Raw genomic sequence first — 18,385 nt, 5'->3', positions numbered from 1 at the left:
CTTAGCCATGTGGTTGATGTTGTTGCTACAACAGTTAATTTCATCAGTGTGAGCATTAAATCACAGGCAGTTTGTTTCACTATTGGAGGAGCAAGAGAGCGAACATGGTGATGTCAGGTACCACACAGCTGTCAGATGGCTCAGCCTGGGCAAAGTGCTAAAAAGGTTTTGGGATCTGAAATCAGAGATAAAAGAGTTTTGTGAGATGAAAGGCAAAACCATCCCAGCGCTGTCTGATAAGGACTGGATGGCAGATTTAACATTTGCTGTTGATGTGGCTGCAATGATGAATAAACTGAACACACAACTGCAGGGCAAGGGCCTTTTTGCTCATGAAATGCATGGCCATGTGAAAGCCTTCAAGACAAAGTTGCAATTAATTTCAAGGCAACTAGGCAGCAACAATCTCAAACACATGAAAACCCTGCAAGAAGTCAAACCATCAGCTGATCACCGGCACAGGTACTCATCCATTTTAAGAGTACTGCATGATGAATTTTCAAGGCGTTTTCAAGATTTCAAAAAGGTTGAGGATGAAATGCAGCTGGTTTCCTCTCCCTTCACCTGCAGTGTTGATAGTGCACCCACTGATGTTCAGCTTGAACTCATGACCTGCAGTCTGATTCACTACTGAAAGAGCACTTTAGGTCAGCATCACTGCTAGAGTTCTACTCTGCTCTCAAGGAGGAGAACTTTCCAAACATGAGGAGACATGCTCAGAAGATGTTGGTTCTCTTTGGATCCACCTACATATGTGAACAGACATTCTCTGTCATGAAGTTTACCAAATCCAGGTACAGATCCTCTCTCACTGATGAACATCTGTCAGCTGTGCTTCGCATCTCCACCTCAGACATTCAACCTGACTTTGATGGAATTGTTAAAGCTCAACAGAGACTGGATTTCTCACACTGAATGAAAAAAAAAGAACTGAAGAACACTAAAATGTGGAAAGATAATATGTGAAATGGGACACTTGACACCCTTTTTTTTTGCACAGTTCTGAAAACATTAAATGTTTAATATAGGCAAAAACTGGGACACTTTTCTTTACAGTTACACAGTTCAGTGACATGTCTTGTTTATTTTGGCTACAAAGATGATGTGATGTCTTTAGAAAGCTAAGAAAATCCTTGTTTCAATAATATATGAAACTCAAAATGCCCTTTGTTATTAATGTGACTGAAAATGAGTCAAATGTTTCACATTTTGTTAATCAGTTTGGAAATTCTATTTGAATAAATGATATTTTTGAAAGCTAACCACAACTTTTAATTGCCAAATAATAACATACACTCTTACCAGCGGTCAAAACAATGCCATTTACTGCTTTTTATATAGAAATAAAATGTATATTATGCATAATTGAGTTCGGCATTTTGGCCCGGCCCTCCAAAATATTTTCAGTTGCTCATTTGGCCCCCTGGGAAAAATAATTGCCCACCCCTGGTTTAAGGTATAGTAAGAAAAACTTCAAGTTGTGCTACTTTGGTCTAAGCATGTCTATAGTGTTCAAGCAATTGGCAAAAACTGTAATATCGCAGATGTACCAAATAGGAAAGCTGTGTGTTTTGCAAATCAAAGCTCTTTAATCCTGCCTATGAGTTGATCAGGCCCATATAGTCACCCGGCGTGGCTGTGGGGCCTGCAGGTTAAAGGACCAGTCTCCTCCAGGGCTCTGCTGTGGCTGCTGAGGGGAGGCAGCACGTGGCTGTGGGGCCTGCAGGTTAAAGGACATGTCTCATCCAGAGCTCTGCTGTGGCTGCTGAGGGGAGGCAGCACAGCACAGGGTCCAATGCAACACAGCAGGGCACATTCTTCTCTCGACACCGCCAGTGTCTTAAAGTAACAAAAAATGCTTTCATTGATTGAATGCACATCTAAAAAGCCACCCTCACCCCCTGCCCGGTCTGAAAAAAAAGGAAAGAAATAAAAGACTGAGTGTTTTGTCAGAGGTGGCCGGCACCTCTGACATCGCTTAATACTGCCTGACGGATTCAATCTGCTTGAGCCCATCACCGAGGGGACACCTGCCACTCAAACGCTGGAGCACTCGAGAGAAGAGCCGCGGATTATGGGCTATTGGCCTGCATCACACACACACACACACACACACACACACACACACACACACACACACACACACACACACACACACACACATACACACACACACACACACACACACACACACACACACACACACACACAAATACACACAAACACATGCACTAAACACACAAGGAATACCCCCACACACCCACAATACACACATGCAATACACAAATGAATGCAGGTTAGCTGTAAAAACAGGAAAGAGAAAACATATTGGGGTCATCCAAGCCGGTTTACTCCTCTTCAATCACCCATTTCTGCAGGAAGGGCTTTCTGAAGGCCCTTTCATCTCCCTATAAAGCCTCTCTACCTGGACTCTGAGAGCACACAATTTCATCTCTTGGAGAAAAAGTCAAACCGTACCAACATAAAGTGGGTTACAGTTACTCTTATTGATAGTAGAAGAAGTACTAGTAGTAGTAGCAGTGGTAGGTAGTAATGTGATACAAGTAACACAAATGAGTAAAAAAGTGCTTTTTTCGGGTTCCAGGTACTTTTCATGTTCCTTTTTTAAGTCTGTAATTTTACTCTTACTCAAGTTAATATTTGTTTTAGAATTCTACTCTTTACTCAATGACATTTTCCATTGTGCCTTCATTAAAACGAGTATTTGGATAAACACATTATCTTCGATACTGTAATACAAGCGTACACGTTAGCGACGCGCCCTCCCTAGGTTGCAACATTGTTGATTCCATAGCCGAGGAGACGACCGTTACGTTGGGACTGAGGACTAGAAACGCCATGGATGCAGACGCACAGGAAGATAATTTCGGCAGGGGGTTCAGGGTTACGGTCCACGTAGAGTTTATATAATTCTAAAGATACTATGTTACACAGGCTCTGTATTCTGCAGACCGCTCTAGAAAGAGTTTGTCGTTGTTGTGTCTGGCTGTGAGTGTGCGTGCATGCTATATATGCGTATGGATCGCAATCGCGTGAAGACTACTACTGTAGCAGTAGTAGCAATAGTAGTATTTGAAGTAGTAGTAGTAGTGCTAGTATTTGTAGTATTCTTTGGTATTTTAAGCATCTCGTCCTTTAACGTTAAGTAAGCTATTGTGGAATATCACAAGCAGCAGATTCCAGGCCATTTCTCTGGAGCCGCAATGAGCAACATCTTCAGAAGACCATAGGAAATATAACTTAAAGTGCTAAGAGTGTGTGCAGCTCCCCATTTTACACATAAACTGGTCAAGTAATACGACACTTACCCAAATCTTGAAAACCAATCAATTGAAATGTCATATATCATTTTATAAAGACCTTGACTAATGACTATAATGACAAGTTGGGTATTTCATTTTTATTCCATTTAATTTCAATATAATGTTCAATTATTAATTTATATATTTGCAATTAGTTAATCAGTACAGAAGTACCTGTCTCAACGAGCCAGGACATTATACATTTTCTTCCTTTCATACATATATATCGAATGTCTGTTGCCTCAGTAAAGTAACAAGACCGGTTGCTGTATGGCAGCATTAGGAGGCCTATTACAAGGACACTTCACATTTCACACAGGTGCCCGCTGGGTCAACGGCTCCAGTGATAAACCACTTGAGCGCCACATTGATTCCTCCTGGTCAAAACAATGAACTAAACTAGGAACGTCCTTCGAGAACCTGCTATCGACAAACCTCCGTCCTCACTGGTCATTAGAGAGGAAACGTCTATCACTTTGTCTCACAGTCTGCTTGTCAATCGCAGCCCCAAAAATACTCTGATAAAGCCGGCGATAAGCATGCCCCATGTTTTGTACATCCCTCTGAGAATGGCTCTGAGAAACCTTCTCCTTTGGCAGTGATGAGGGAAGAGGATGGAGTCTACAATGAAGGAAGTGAAAGGATAACAGCAGCAGAGCCATGTCGACTACAATGAGTCCCAAAACAGCCTTTGGGTTGGGCATATCTTACCTCTCTAGAGCAGACAGGCTCTTTCCTGGGCCGGGGGGAACATGACACCAAACTCAGTGTTTGGACAGTCCCTAGCACCTTGGATGGTGGGGCTGATAAGAGTGGTTGTACTGTGCAATTTGTTTCTGTATTCAGGAGCCTTGGGCTTAAAGGGACAACCAGTATAACCTTAGCTGTTGTTAGACTTGGTATTTATGAAGGGCCTTATCTTGCTATTAGAGACGTTTTTCCGAACCTAGGCTAAGGCACAACGCCCTCCTAACCAGAAATATGAGGCACATTGACATAAAGTTGGGTTAGAATAATTAAGAATAATGTCATCATTATTATTACCAGGATATTATATTTACTCGGTTATTAGCCATTTTGCATTATTAAAAAAACTGGTTTCACAGGGATGCAGGTTTCTGACATCAGACATGTATCATGTATCTCTCTCTCTCCCTCGCTCTCTCTCTCTCTCCCTCGCTCTCTCTCCCTCGCTCTCTCTCTCTCTCTCTCTCTCTCTCTCTCTCTCGCTCTCTTCCACTCTTTGACTCTTCACTCTTTCTTCTCTCTGTAATTTAAAGTATGTGATAAATCTATGCAACCGGTTCAGATATTAGCTTCTGGATAATTAGAATAAGTTCAAGTAGCAGGAAGGGGGGGGGGTAGTGTGTGTACCGAAGCCAGAAGATTAGATGTAGGCAGCAAGATATCTTACTTCTCTCTCCCACCCATAAATGGCAGGATTAATGGTGGCAAGCAACATGGACTCCTTCCCACACTGAGACAGGCTTTAATTAAAGGTTCCCGCCTTGTTTCATTTATCAGCAGAATTTGAAGAAGTCGAAGCCAGGCTTCATCGATTGTGTCTGTCAGCTGAACAATTTATTCAGATAAACAAACAAGAAAGAGTTCACTGGTTTGGCAGATAAATTGCGTCTACAAATTCAACGTTATGTATCACATTCAGGCTGCTGCAACAGCTTGAAGGGAAGTCGCGTATCTATTGTTGATCGGACAACACAAAACTAAACCTCTGAGGTGCTTGAATCTCCGCAGAAATTTCAACCAATTCACTTTGGGTCGACACTTACTTTGCATGACAAGTAACTCCAAAACCAGACTTGTGTTAGCCATTCAAATGGAAACCAAAAGTGTGTCTCCATTGTTTGTAATTAACATGTCCACACACAGAAGAGGCCCCCCAATTGTTCTTTATGGCGTCAGCTGTGAAATTAACCATATTTTTTATTGTGGTAGTAACTACTAAACAGTAACTGTTTATGTGTGGCAGGGTCATAAAAACACAGGACACACATAGAGGATTGCTTCAAAACAAGGCTGGTGGTCACTCTTCAATGCTTGTATTTCGTGGTTTAGGAGGATGGCTCAGCATGTACACTTTGTAACCAAGCCTTTGTCATGCGCACGACACAAAGAAAACTAACAGCGTTTTCTTATTCAATGGGCCTTATTCACCTAGTGGCCATCTTGGCTCAATCTTGGTTCCTATTGCGAGCTGGCTGGGGGAAAAGATGAGGAATTCCTCATCCAGTTCCCCCACCCCGGAGCAATAGGAACCAGGATTGAACCAAGATGGCCACTAGGGGAATATGAGCCATCAGACAAATGTTTCAGGAGTGGTAATTCAATGACATGGGTGTTAAATGTACTTGATAGGTGAATCAACAGCATGATGAGAAACTATCTGGGTTTAGAAAAAATATTCATAGTCTGCGAACAAAAATGATTCCCACCAATTGTATTTCACAATTTCCTCAGGTTTCGGTATAGTTTATAGATTTGTTATTCTAGATTTGTCCGAGGCCTATGTACTGTTAGGAGACGATAACATGCTGTCTTTGAGATAACAAGACTTTGTTTGGTCACGCAACAGCTTTCTAATGCTTAGCATGATATACTATACGAGCATTGCAAGACCCAGATAGCCTCCAACAAATAAAAAGTAAAGTTCCTACAGAACATTCACTTTATCATCAAGAAATGTGCAATGGCTGATTATTATTATTATCATTAGTATTATTTGTCTATTTCTAATAAAACAATTAAAATATCATACACTACCATATTGTTTTCTTGCATGATAGGTACGATATACATGTATACATTTATAATATATATCTGTACAAAATAACACTAATCCGCCTAAAACAATACTAATCCCGGAGAGAGGCGGAGAAACAAGAGCAAGAATGAATCATTGTGTGTGATACATCTGTCAGCACAGAATGGGGACACACTGACAACAACAATAAAAATAACAAACAAATAGAAAATAAAAAAGGTGTGTGTGTGTGTGTGGGGGGGGGGGTTGCTGAGCTGTTTAAACAGTTCATATGGTGGCAGGATACATGTCACCCGCCCCAAGAACAATCCAGCGAGCAACTCCCCCATGGCCCATATTCTGAGGCCAGGCCATGTGGCTCAATAAAGCACCATTGCCCCTCTCCCCCTCTCCCCCTCTCCCCCGCTCCGACCCCTCCACCTCCCCCCCTGCCCTCTCAGCGGTGCATTGTTAACACGCAGCAAGACACTCTTATTGACGTAGCTCTGTGCTAGTGGAGCCCCACTACGTTTGTATCACACAGAGGCTTAGGGATTCGAGAGAAGGGGGAGATCTCTGACGGAGAGAGGGAGCTCGGAGGGTGGTCGTCGAGCCCGCCGAGGCTGCTTCAGACCACCATTTGCATCCAACTTGATTGAATCGCATTGCATTGCGAGTTCAGGGAAAGAGGAATTTCATATGAATAAGGAAATAGAAAAACAGTATGAACCCTTTATAAGAAGCTTGAATAACTTGAGTTCTACAGGGCTTGATTCCATGTGCACGGCGGGTTTGAGCCTGGTGCAGAAGAGGTAGATCTCCTCCATACTCTAGCCAACTCTGAGGATGGAATCCAAGAGTGTTTTTTTTTGCTAATGAATTTAGTTATGTTTTGCAAGGGCAATTGAAGAATGTCATTGACATTGATACATTCTGCCTTTGGCCTTATACGGTAATATGAGATAACATTACTACTCTTGTGATGCATCTAATATCACAAGACATACTCCAGTGTGGTATATACCAGACGTCACTATACACACACACGCACGCACGCACGCACGCACACACACACACGAACCCACAAACACACACACAAATAAACATGGACACACACACACACACGCACACACACACACACACACACATTCATGTATGAAAACAAAACACACATGAACACATTCACAGATCCATGAACACTCACACTCACGCACAGATGGTGGCGTGTCCCTCTGCACCAGCCTCAGTGGGAAGAAGTCTGTTGTTGTGCCAGGGATAAATGGTGTGTCAGATAGAGATTAGTAAGGTGATGCAGTGGCTTTTCTTTGATGAACCGTGAAATGAAATGATTACTATTGGGTTGGTATTGACTCCACTGGCAGCAAGTGTTTAGCGTGCGTCTCAAAGGTTAATTTGACTCAGACCCGGAAAATCAAGAGGTTAAGCAGGTTCACCATAACAGCATGGACCTGGTGGTGCAGGCGGCCTTCTCCCATGGCTGCTAATACGATTTGTCAAGGGGGTTTCCTTATGGTAATGCTGCTGCGGCGGCTGCTGCTGCTGCTATTGATTTTTATACAATAACATTAGCTTTGAAAACTGCAGGAAGCCAATAACATTCACTTAGAGGCAATTTTTCCTGATATTTATATTGGCTTTTGTGAAAATATATTTATACATATTGTTCCAGTGTGTGTGTGTGTGTGTGTGTGTGTGTGTGTGTGTGTGTGTGTGTGTGTGTGTGTGTGTGTGTGTGTCTGCCTGTGTGAGCGTTTGTGTGTGGGTGCGTCTGCCTGTCTGCTGGATGACTGTACATGACTGATGTAGGACTTCAACATCAAGTTAATTTCAACAACAATACAGCATTACATTTTATTGAATACTATACAATTTAAAGATTACTTGCATTATCTGTTTATATTTTGAGATGTTTATGTTTTTGGGAATAAACCAATAATGCTGACCCCTGGAAACGATGTCAGCTTCGCACTCAAACTCATATACACTATTAGTCTTGTATATGACCATTTCTTGTTTTGATGAGGTTTCATAAGTGTGGAAATCTTTGTAGGCCGATAATGGCGTAGGAGAGTTTGAGTTTGTCTGTGTGTATGTATGCGAATGAATTGACTTCAAGCCAAATACCTGTGCCTTCAATCAGATACAAATTGTAATACATGCTACATATTTAATGGTATAATGGCTACATATTACTACATGGCTTGTAGTTTGTTGGACAGTAAGTGAGAAAGATATAGGTGCATTATGTCATCTTTAGGAATTCAGTGAATATAATTTAGTCTTTTAGGAAACATCATTATACTTTGCTCCAACAATTGATCAGTATTGCGGTTTTGAAGTTTTTTATTTAATTTTTTCCATTTTTAAGTAATTATATCTGTGACCATGCAAATTACTTTGAATAGATTCGAACTATTCAATATCTAAGTTGATTTAGTCTGAATAATGCGCTCGATGAATTGTTGATGTGAATTATAACCCACTTCACTCTCTAAAGTTTCAAATGCCTTTGTACATATTCAGCAGTCAAGCTCACAGCCAATTATTCCACCCTTTTAGAAAAACATGATTGGTGGAGGAGGCGAGGTAAGGCGGGTCAACAGCGTCTCTCTCCATCTCTCCTTTATTTTAGAGGGAGGTTTCATCGTAAATGGTCTCCCCGTCTGAGATCCAACAGCTACCGCATCACCTCAGTCCCCCCTACCTGTCCTTCCATCCCTCATTCTTAAAGACACAACAAGAAATAGGGCAGTTAATAGAAAGAAGTGTGTGTGTGTGTGTGTGTGTGTGTGTGTGTGTGTGTGTGTGTGTGTGTGTGTGTGTGTGTGTGTGTGTGTGTGTGTGTGTGTGTGTGTTTGCGCACAATGATGGTATGTTAATAGATTTCATTTATTTAGCTGGCGCTTTCCTCCGATGCGACTTGCATTAAGTGCATTCAACAATGAATGTACAATCCAAAAAGTGCAAAAACAATGAGAGTATATTAACTATATAACTTAAAGTTCAGAGAAAGATGAAATCAATAATTTGGCCAAGAAGCTGCCTGAACAGAAGAGTTTTCAGTCTGCATTGGAATTAGGGTAGGGTTTCAGCTACCCTGATGTCATTGGGGAGCTCCTACCACCTGGAGCCAGGAAAACAACAATCAAGATTTTGTTGACCGGCAACTGGGCCTTTGTAGTGAGGGAGATGAAAGGCATTTGGCATTGAGTGTAGTGGACGGACATGGGTGTATGGTTTGACCATGTCCTGGATGTAGGATGGACCGGAGCCAGTACCAGCAAGGTAGGCAAGTACCACTGACTGGATTCGGTATGGAGCAGCCACTGCAGGGTGCAGAGGATTGGTGTACTGTGGGAGAACTTGGGTAGCTTGAAGACCAGCTGGGCTGCTGCATTCTGGATGAGCTAGCGTACGAATGGCGCATGCAGGCAGACCAACCGGAAGGGAGTTGCAGTAGTCGAGATGCAAAATGAAAAGATCGTGGACCAAAACCTGCAAGCCTCGGGATGAGGAACGTACTATCTTCCTGATGTTGTACAGCATGAACCTGCAGGAGGCTGGTCACAGCGATGTTGCAGTGAGCGACAGCTGGTCATCCAGTGTCACACCCAGCTGTCCGAGTCCCAGCCAGGTACCATGAAACTATGGTGCTATTAATTTAGACCGTAGAAAAAATACAGAATTTGTGGTTCATTTGCATAGCTGTGGTAAACAAAAAGCAATGTGAGTGAATGACCTAGTGACTTGGCGTACAGAGAGAATACGATGGAACCCAGAACTGAACCCTTAGGGACACTGGTAAGGAGACTACAAGGGTCAGACCCAGATTATTTCAACGTTACCCTGTAAATGTGATCCGCAAGGAACAATGTGAACAGGGAGACTCTGAGATTCCCATTTCCTGGAGGGTGGCAAGGAGTATCTGGTGGTTCACTGTGTCGTAGGCCACTGAAAGGTCCAGCAGAATGACAGCGGAAGAGAGGGAGGCTGTTATAGCAGTGTAAAGTTTCTCTGTGACTCTCAGTTGGGTGGCCTGCCCTGAAGCTGCTGTGGCCAGAGGTTGTTCTGGTGGAGATATGCAGACAGTTGGGAATCAGATGGGTTGAGTGTGGTTTTCTTTAAAAGAGGGTCCACTCTGCTTTAAGAGTATTCAGACAACAACCAGTATTCGAAAGGGATTAATTAATGAGATGGTTGGGAGATCAGGAGCAATACAAGGGGAGGAGGGATAGGGTCCAGAGGGCAGGTGCGAAGTCTCCAAGGATAGGATCTAATTGAGTGAAAGTGGTGAAAAGGAAGTTAGAGTAGGAGATGAAGAGTTGGATATTGGACATGTGGTGACAGCAGGTTTCAGGGAAATCAGGAGCATTAAAAAATTAGCTAAGTAAAACGCTTGGTGGGGAAGATAGTAAAATATTTTCGGGGATTGGAGAAGGAAGATTGAAAGAAGGAGCTTTTATCTACAGATAGAGGCAGAAGAAGGGGTGAGAAGAGATTGGTAAGCAAGAAGGTTGTCAGGGCGGTTGAATTTGCAACACTGGGGAAGGAGGGAGTGCGAGATCGAAGGAAGACAGTAGAAACAACAGTTGAGATTTTGACTTCTCTGTCTGGATGTTGAAATCACAGAACAGTACCAGCAGGGGGCCACTTCTGGGATGTTCGATCCCGAGTTCCATCTAACTCTACCAAGAACTCCTAGAGAGCACCTTGTAGGCCAGAGTTCAGCAATGTTTAATTTGACCGGGTAAGTTACACTCACAGCGGAAATATGAAAGAAGAAGGGAAGGACTTAAGTGAAGCAGGGGGTAGAGAGATAACCATTTGGGGGTGCTGGGGGGAGGATTAGCAAACCAGTGCCACATGCTGATCGCTCAATTGGCAACAGTAGTGCTAAATTAACTACACCCCAGGTTAATTAGTAGTTCAATTACCCTGACAGGGATGGCAAAATAAACTTATTTCCACTGACGGCTCAACAAACCAAGAACAGATTGCACACCTCCATCAGGGAAGATGGGTGATCTCTCCTATTGTAAGGGTAACTTCCTAAACTGGATCCTAAACTGTGTTAAGAATAAAGACTCGTAACCCAACGATGGTTATAATATAAATTCACCACAACCATGTGTGCAAGTAACCCTAGCTTGCATAACCCTAGGGCAAAACAGAATATGGTGGAGTACAACAATAGGCTCACTGACCATACCTGACACAGAGCAATTCACTCATAACAACGTTTAACTTCAGTAAACCAAAGCAGAGCAGGCTACTATCCTACATTGTAGTCGACTTAAAACACAAGAACAATCTACAATTAGATTGAGTTTAAAAAAAACACCAATACAACAATGTAAAGTTAGATCCAGTCTACTTACAACATCACAGTACCAGTTCACAATTAGACCATTTTTTTACCCTACTACAGCAGACAGAGCACCACCAAGCTGAAGACCCCATATTGAAGACTATATATACTCTGATCCAACCAGTCCATGGAGCCGGACACCCACAGACGTCAACATAATGTGCAGACTCCTTGCAACGGCAAAGAAAGAAGATGGAAATGCAGCTCTCCACATTTATAGCAGACACTTTCATCCCAAGGTTTTTCAAATGCTTTGTATAATCAAATGATACAATCAAAATGGTGTATACCTAGAAACAAAATGTATAACCTATGTTGCACCAGGTAGTTAAAGGGGACTTATTATACCACCAGGTGTGAGTGTGATTAGCCTTACAAGCCGTTTCGAAAATCTGCCTAATATGACATCACTAGTGGGTGTGTCGACCTAGATCTGTGCTGGATAGATCTATCTACCAGCCTACCCAGTGGACTGAAGTAAACATTGCTCATCTATCCAGCACAGATCTAGGTGGACACACCCACTAGTGATGTCATATTAGGCCGATTTTCGAAACGGCTTGTAAGGCTAATCACACTCACACCTGGTGGTATAATAAGTCCCCTTTAAAACAAAAGAGTGAATAGCAGCCATCAGAATCACAAATCAGTAAATGCCCTTTCAAGGTGATTTTGTTACAGCACTGGCAATGTGGCCTGCATGCTCTGAAAACAAAAGGAAAATAACGGGTGTAAATTCCGTCCCTGTTCCAATATACTTTTAAACATTGGAAACATGAAAGTAACAACAGGTCAATGTTCTCACGTGACTTGCCTCTGTAAAACCATCTAGTGACAAACTTTGCAGTAAGACCGCCCCACCACTAGATGACACCCTGACGTTAACACACTATGGCAACTAAAAAAAATGTTTTTTATTTAATAATGCATAAGCATGCACATAACATAAAAGTATAAATAGGGTTAATTTATAATTGTATGAATGAATGTGTTATTTAATACACTATATGTTTAGAGTTCAATGCTCTTCCTGATCGGGGGAATTGCTCTTTTTGATCATTCCAATATGCATGACAGACCGGGGAAGTCGGAGGAGTCCTACACATGGTTCTGTCAAGCACCACTCACCGCTACCGAGGGGATAAGTCAGTAAAAATACCTACACCACGCAGGCAAAGGATCCCTAGCCGGCGTCTCCACCCTGATTGCATGGTATGGCGGATGGCGGCTGGCGGCTGGCGAAGGCGCACTCGTTCTATTGCATACACTTGTGTGAAGTGCCGCTGCCGTGTAATTATCCTGTAGGTGTACGCGGCCCTGAACTACATTGAGCTGTGCTGAAGATGATATTTGGCATTTATGTGACGGAGCGAAACAGTTACCGCAGCTCCTTCAGATGGGCACACGCTGCTCATTCTCGCTAACCAAGAGTCACAGCCCCCTCCCCCCTCCATCTCAATGATGGTTACCATAGAAAATAATTGAATAGAATTTCATGTTTTTGAGAAAGTGGAAATCTATTTATGCCACCCACTGTTGACTACACTTCTCCAAGCATTCATTATAATATGGCCCATGGAGTAGTTCTTATTCGGCACATACTATAACTGTGTGTGTGTGTGTGTGTGTGTGTGTGTGTGTGTGTGTGTGTGTGTGTCTCTGTGTGTCTCTGTGTGTCTCTGTGTGTGTGTATGTATGAGAGAGAGAGAGAGGTGTATGTGTGGGAGAGAGAAAGTGTCCTTGTGTGAGAGAGACAAATTGTGTGTGTGTGTAAGTGTGTGCAAAAGCATAAGATGAAGGTGTGTGCGTGCAAGAGAGAGTATACATAGAATAGTTAGGTGATGTTAGTTGAATATGAATGTGTGTGTGTGAGCTTGTGTGTGTGTGTCCAAGACAGAGAGATATGTGTGTGTGTGTGTGTGTGTGACAAAGACAAAGTGTGTGTCAGTGTGTGCACAAACAACAGAGGGCAGTGTGTGTGTAAGAGAGGGAGTTAAAGTGTGTGTGTGTGTGTGTTTGTGCATCTCCAAATGCGCGAGCACGAGGGTGAGTGTGTGTGTGTGTTTTGTGTCTGTGTGTGTGTCTGTCTGCCATCAAATGAGTGAGCAACTCAGCAAGTGAGCGAGTGAAAATCATAGGTCCACCAGAATGATCCTCCTTATGATGTACTCAATTAGTTGGTATGATGGATGATACATCTAACTTTCACTTTCATATTGCCAAAGTCCTGAATTGCAAAGTTAGAAAAAATGTTACATTTGACAAAGCGTGTGAGTTGTGGAAATTAAACCGGCATATTTATGCAGGAAGCCTGTGTCCAGGGTGCTTCAACCGCTTAAGCCCTCCCAATCCCTTTTCCATTCCCCAAATGTGCTGAATATAAAGCAATCCATTAGTCTCAGCTTTGCAAGAGATTTTAAGTGGACACCTGTCCATTAAGACTGCTGTTTCAGCCGCAGCTCATTTCTGAAATTATTTTCCCTGAATTAAATTCTCCCAAATGTAATGGAATGACATTTCCCCCACCTCCCCATTTTCTCACGTAGAAATTCAAACTGTTTATTGTTAGCTTAAAATAAACAGTTTAAATAAAATAAATTTCTAAAATAAGAAATACTTTCAGAAATGTACCATCTTTTTTTGTTGTGCGATGCGATCAGCTAATTCTCAGTAATTTGGCGTCAGGAGCGACCATGCCAGCAAATAAGACTGAAGAACTAAGACAGGCTGACTAATACCTCTCCTCTCCAGCACAGTGAAGGGCTTTCCACAGACACATTATTGCAATGAGTTTGAGGCTCAAGGAGCCATGTCTAAGCTGTCCAAGGAGCAGGAGCCTCCGTCTCAAGCCTAGACTTCATTAGATTAAGCCCTGTTTAGAACACGCCTCCTTTTCCACAAGCCTCTGTGGACGTTCAATTGAAATTAAAACATTTTCATGGTTTATCTATTTTGAGATGGCAATCCAGCTGTTATGGAAGGCCTGAATTCCTGCAATGTATGCCTGCAAACTGTCAATTACCATTCTCCTGTTCAGGGTAATGGATTGAAGATTTAATAATTTATTGTTATATATAAACCAATATCATACAAACATGTTCTCCCTCTGTTATTTGGGTATACAAGGTCCTATTCCTTGGTGATACCTAAGCCATGGTAACAGAAATACACATTCAGCTTAAAACTACAACCGAGGAGCATGAATCTCGCAGTGCAATAATGACGGTTGGACATGATTCACCGACATGTTGGGGCATTGTCTGTGTAGCTGGAGCAATTATGTATGCTGGCCAGCAATAAAGTGACATGAACCCTTTCCCTAAGTGCAGCTCAGCTTGACGTCTCGGTTTAGGGTCTTGAACCCGGACCCTAGTGACATATTGTGACCACTGGGGTGGTGACCAAGTCCCAATCCACAAGCAATTGATTTGTTTTTACAAAGCCGAAGAGACCCCAGGATAAGACAAGACAAGAAATTCAGCAGAAGAGGAGGAGATGGGGTGGTTTGAGCCAGGATACATGAGCATGAATCCAAATCGACTGTCACAGGCGCAGTCTGGAGGGACGGGTTTCAGCAGTGCAGGTTTTTCTCTGGGTGCAGACTGAAAATCTCTGCAGCCGAGACTCCAATGCCAGTCTCCTGGGCAGGACATTATGGTGGCTGATAACACATTTGACACTCAAAGAGTGTCAGGCCTGTGGCCGAGGACAGAAGGCCATTGTGAGAACACTCAGCCTGAACTATTTGGGAGTTTCAACTTTATTTAACTTGAACTGTTTTGCTTGTCCTTTATGACCATTATGTCATCCAATTCTGGCACTCATTGTAGCCCTAACCATCCCAGAAAGGCAGAATACCTCTTCCTATGTGCCTGCTCGAGTTGCTTCCTTGATAATTTAGGTAGTATTTCAAAATAAATTGGCCCTTTTTATGGCTTAGGCTGAGGTGCTATGTTGTGGGCCTGGAAAACCACACAAGACACCATCAAGGTGGCAAAGCCAAATTGTTGGCTTTTAAGGGGAGTCATCACCTCATACTCTCAACCACCCCCCTCCCTAAAGTCGACCAGATTGTAAATGTTTTGCTAGTTGATCAAAGTGAAGATGATTGAACTGAGCCTAGTGGAGTAAGGGTGTACCAGCCGGCCAAGAGAGAACATAGTTCACCCCAAAGATAGGTATTTTTTTTAACAAAAAAATACCTAATTCAGCAAATCTGAAACAAAGTGTTTCAGATTGTAACAATGTTACAGAATGAAAATCAATCATGCATTGCTCAATGGGTGTAGCTATATATCAAATGGTCTGGTAAAATCGGACTTGGTGACCAGCTATTGTCATGTTGTACATGGTATCTTAAGGACACAGACTAGAATTCCAGATCAAAATGTTCACAAACCTGTTCGGCACGTCCCAGAACCGGTCATTGAGTGGGTCAAGGAAAGCTTATTTCCACTCCCACTAAGATGATCAATAACACCTTCCTCGGTTCTTCCTAAGATGGACGGAGAAGGGCCATTAAATGACTCTGAGCGGTCAACCGTTCAAGAAGGTGACCAACTTAAGGGGATTCCACACTCATGGGAAACTTAACTCATTAGGACTCTTTCTGGTACTGGTTGGTCACTTCTCATGCAATATAATTGAAGCATTTGGTCCCAGATGTTTATTTTCTCTATCCCCTCCTCCATGTCACTGTTCTGTCGAAAGAAGGTCAGTCTAATGTCTAATTACGAATGGTCAGCCATTTGGATTAGGCTAGCTTATCCAATTTGCTTTCAATTGCCCTGTTGCGGATCTGCTGGCATTAGCGCAACTTTCTATCTGACGCATAGGTAGGTTTTTCTTTGTGCTATCATAATACTTGCTGGTCTCTACATCATTGGTCATTTGAAAATACTATTATCTTATTATGTCTTGCAAAATAAAAAATGCGTATACTAGGTAGCAGACAACAATATACAATGGACACTTTGTAAAGTTGGTCTATTGGTTTCCTTTTCATGCGGGTAAGCAGAGAACTAGCACGGAACAGGTTGAGCCCAGCAAAGCCACCGATAGAGAGCTCTCAGGACTCCTGTGCGGTGACGGAACAAGAGAGGGATGTCACATGTGGCTGAGGGGCAGCCCACGGAGAGGGCCGGACGGGGAGGGGGATGGGTGGCCGCCAGCACGCACCACGCCTGCGCAAATCAATCCGGGGATAATCAACAGCACCTATTTAATAGAGTGGTGTCTGCTGGCGAAACAAACAGAAGCAGATGACACAGAGCAAGAGGGACAGAGGGACGGAGACGGAGAGAGAGACGGAGAGAGGTGCAAGGTGGGACGCCGAGGCTGGCTCCTGGCTGAGCAAGGAGGGATTTCAGCCGGCTTTGTAAGCGATGGGATTTGTTTCACCTCTTTGTCTGATGAGCTCTGAGTGCACTGACAAGCAAACTGTCCCACTGGTCAGCATTGTTATCTGGTTGAAACGGACCACATCCAATCACAGGAGAATTCCTTCCTGACTCAAATATCACTCCAGCCCAACTGTCCCTTTCTACTGCGCATATTCCAATTGTTTGATTACATACAATGTATGCTGCACAAAAAGGATGGTAGACCCTTTGTTCCTCAGCTCCTAAGAAATCGACACTATTGAGATTAAAGGGAAAATGTAAAAAAAAGATGGCAAGGCAACGCCTAGTCCCAATGCCCCCAGCTCTGGCTCACCAGCTGAAATAAAGGGGGGAACAGACTAGTCATGGATAGTGGACAACACACTCAACAAGACTATCGCCTGTTTGATATTGTCTGTGATAATTATTATAAAGTGTTTCAATGGAAACAAGGTCACACAGCTAAACTTACGTAAAAAAGTTTCCAAAAGAACTGTAACTTGTGGGCTGCAACAAAAGAAATAACAATAACAATCTATAATTTGATTTGTTTCGTTGTCCTTGCCAATTGCTTTTGATGGTTGCTATGATCCCTTTCTGGGCATGCGTCCGCCTCGGACCCGAGCGCAGGTGGGATCCTCCTGTCTCACACACTGCCTCATTTGTCAGCGGCAGAGCGTTTTGGGTTACACACTTGGAAAACAGTCACTTTTACGGCCGGTGTGTTTAGCTCCATGATTATCTTCTTCCGCACAATCACAGTAGTTGTATGAAAATGCAACAAATCACCAACCTCCCCCTCCACACACGCGCACTAACACACACACACGCACAACCATAATTTCCCCAGCTTCTTCACAGGTAAAAGAATGGCTTTGACATTTCAGCCTGGGAGCGGAGAATAGAAGCAGTTTGTAATGTGTGTGTAGCCTTGTCTTTTCTTCCTCCCCTTGTATTAGTACTTAAGTGTCATGTTAAGCCTGGGGCCGAGTAGACTGTCAGTGACCTACTCACAGTGGCCCACAGTTCGTGTTTACTGTATTCTCTTGCTAAAGCGGGCACAGAACCCAATCTCTTATCAGCACATAAAGTCTATCAGGCTGGAGACTCAAATTTCCCCTTCCAGCCAATGCTGTATTCCCATTGTGCCCGCCGGACAATAGTTTTATATACCCTCCAGCTTGAGTTTCTCTCTTCTTTATCTGCCTGCGTATCACCCAGTGTGTTAGCACTGTCTATTTGCGAGCTCATAACATTGCCCCAAAAGGGGCCAGTCATCAAGGGGGGAAGGAGCAAACACAGGGGACGTCAGGTTTTTATTTGTTGGCAAGTTCCGTCCTACTTGTTTCCAGCATCAGTTGTCACCGCTGTTATACAAAATCCGGTGCGGGTAGGAGCAGGGAAACAGTTAACCCTTGTTGCAGGGAGAGGCTATAGGTCCCCCCACCCACACATCCTCCCCTCAGCCCCTCAAGGTTTCCCCTGGCCCTATCTCTGGCTCCGCAGGCGTTGTAGCAGCAGACATGGCATA

This window comes from Gadus macrocephalus, chromosome 11, assembly GCF_031168955.1.
Source record: "Gadus macrocephalus chromosome 11, ASM3116895v1".
Lineage (NCBI taxonomy): Eukaryota > Metazoa > Chordata > Actinopteri > Gadiformes > Gadidae > Gadus > Gadus macrocephalus.
The sequence above is the reverse complement of the archived record's forward strand: the minus strand, read 5'-3'. Positions refer to the sequence as shown.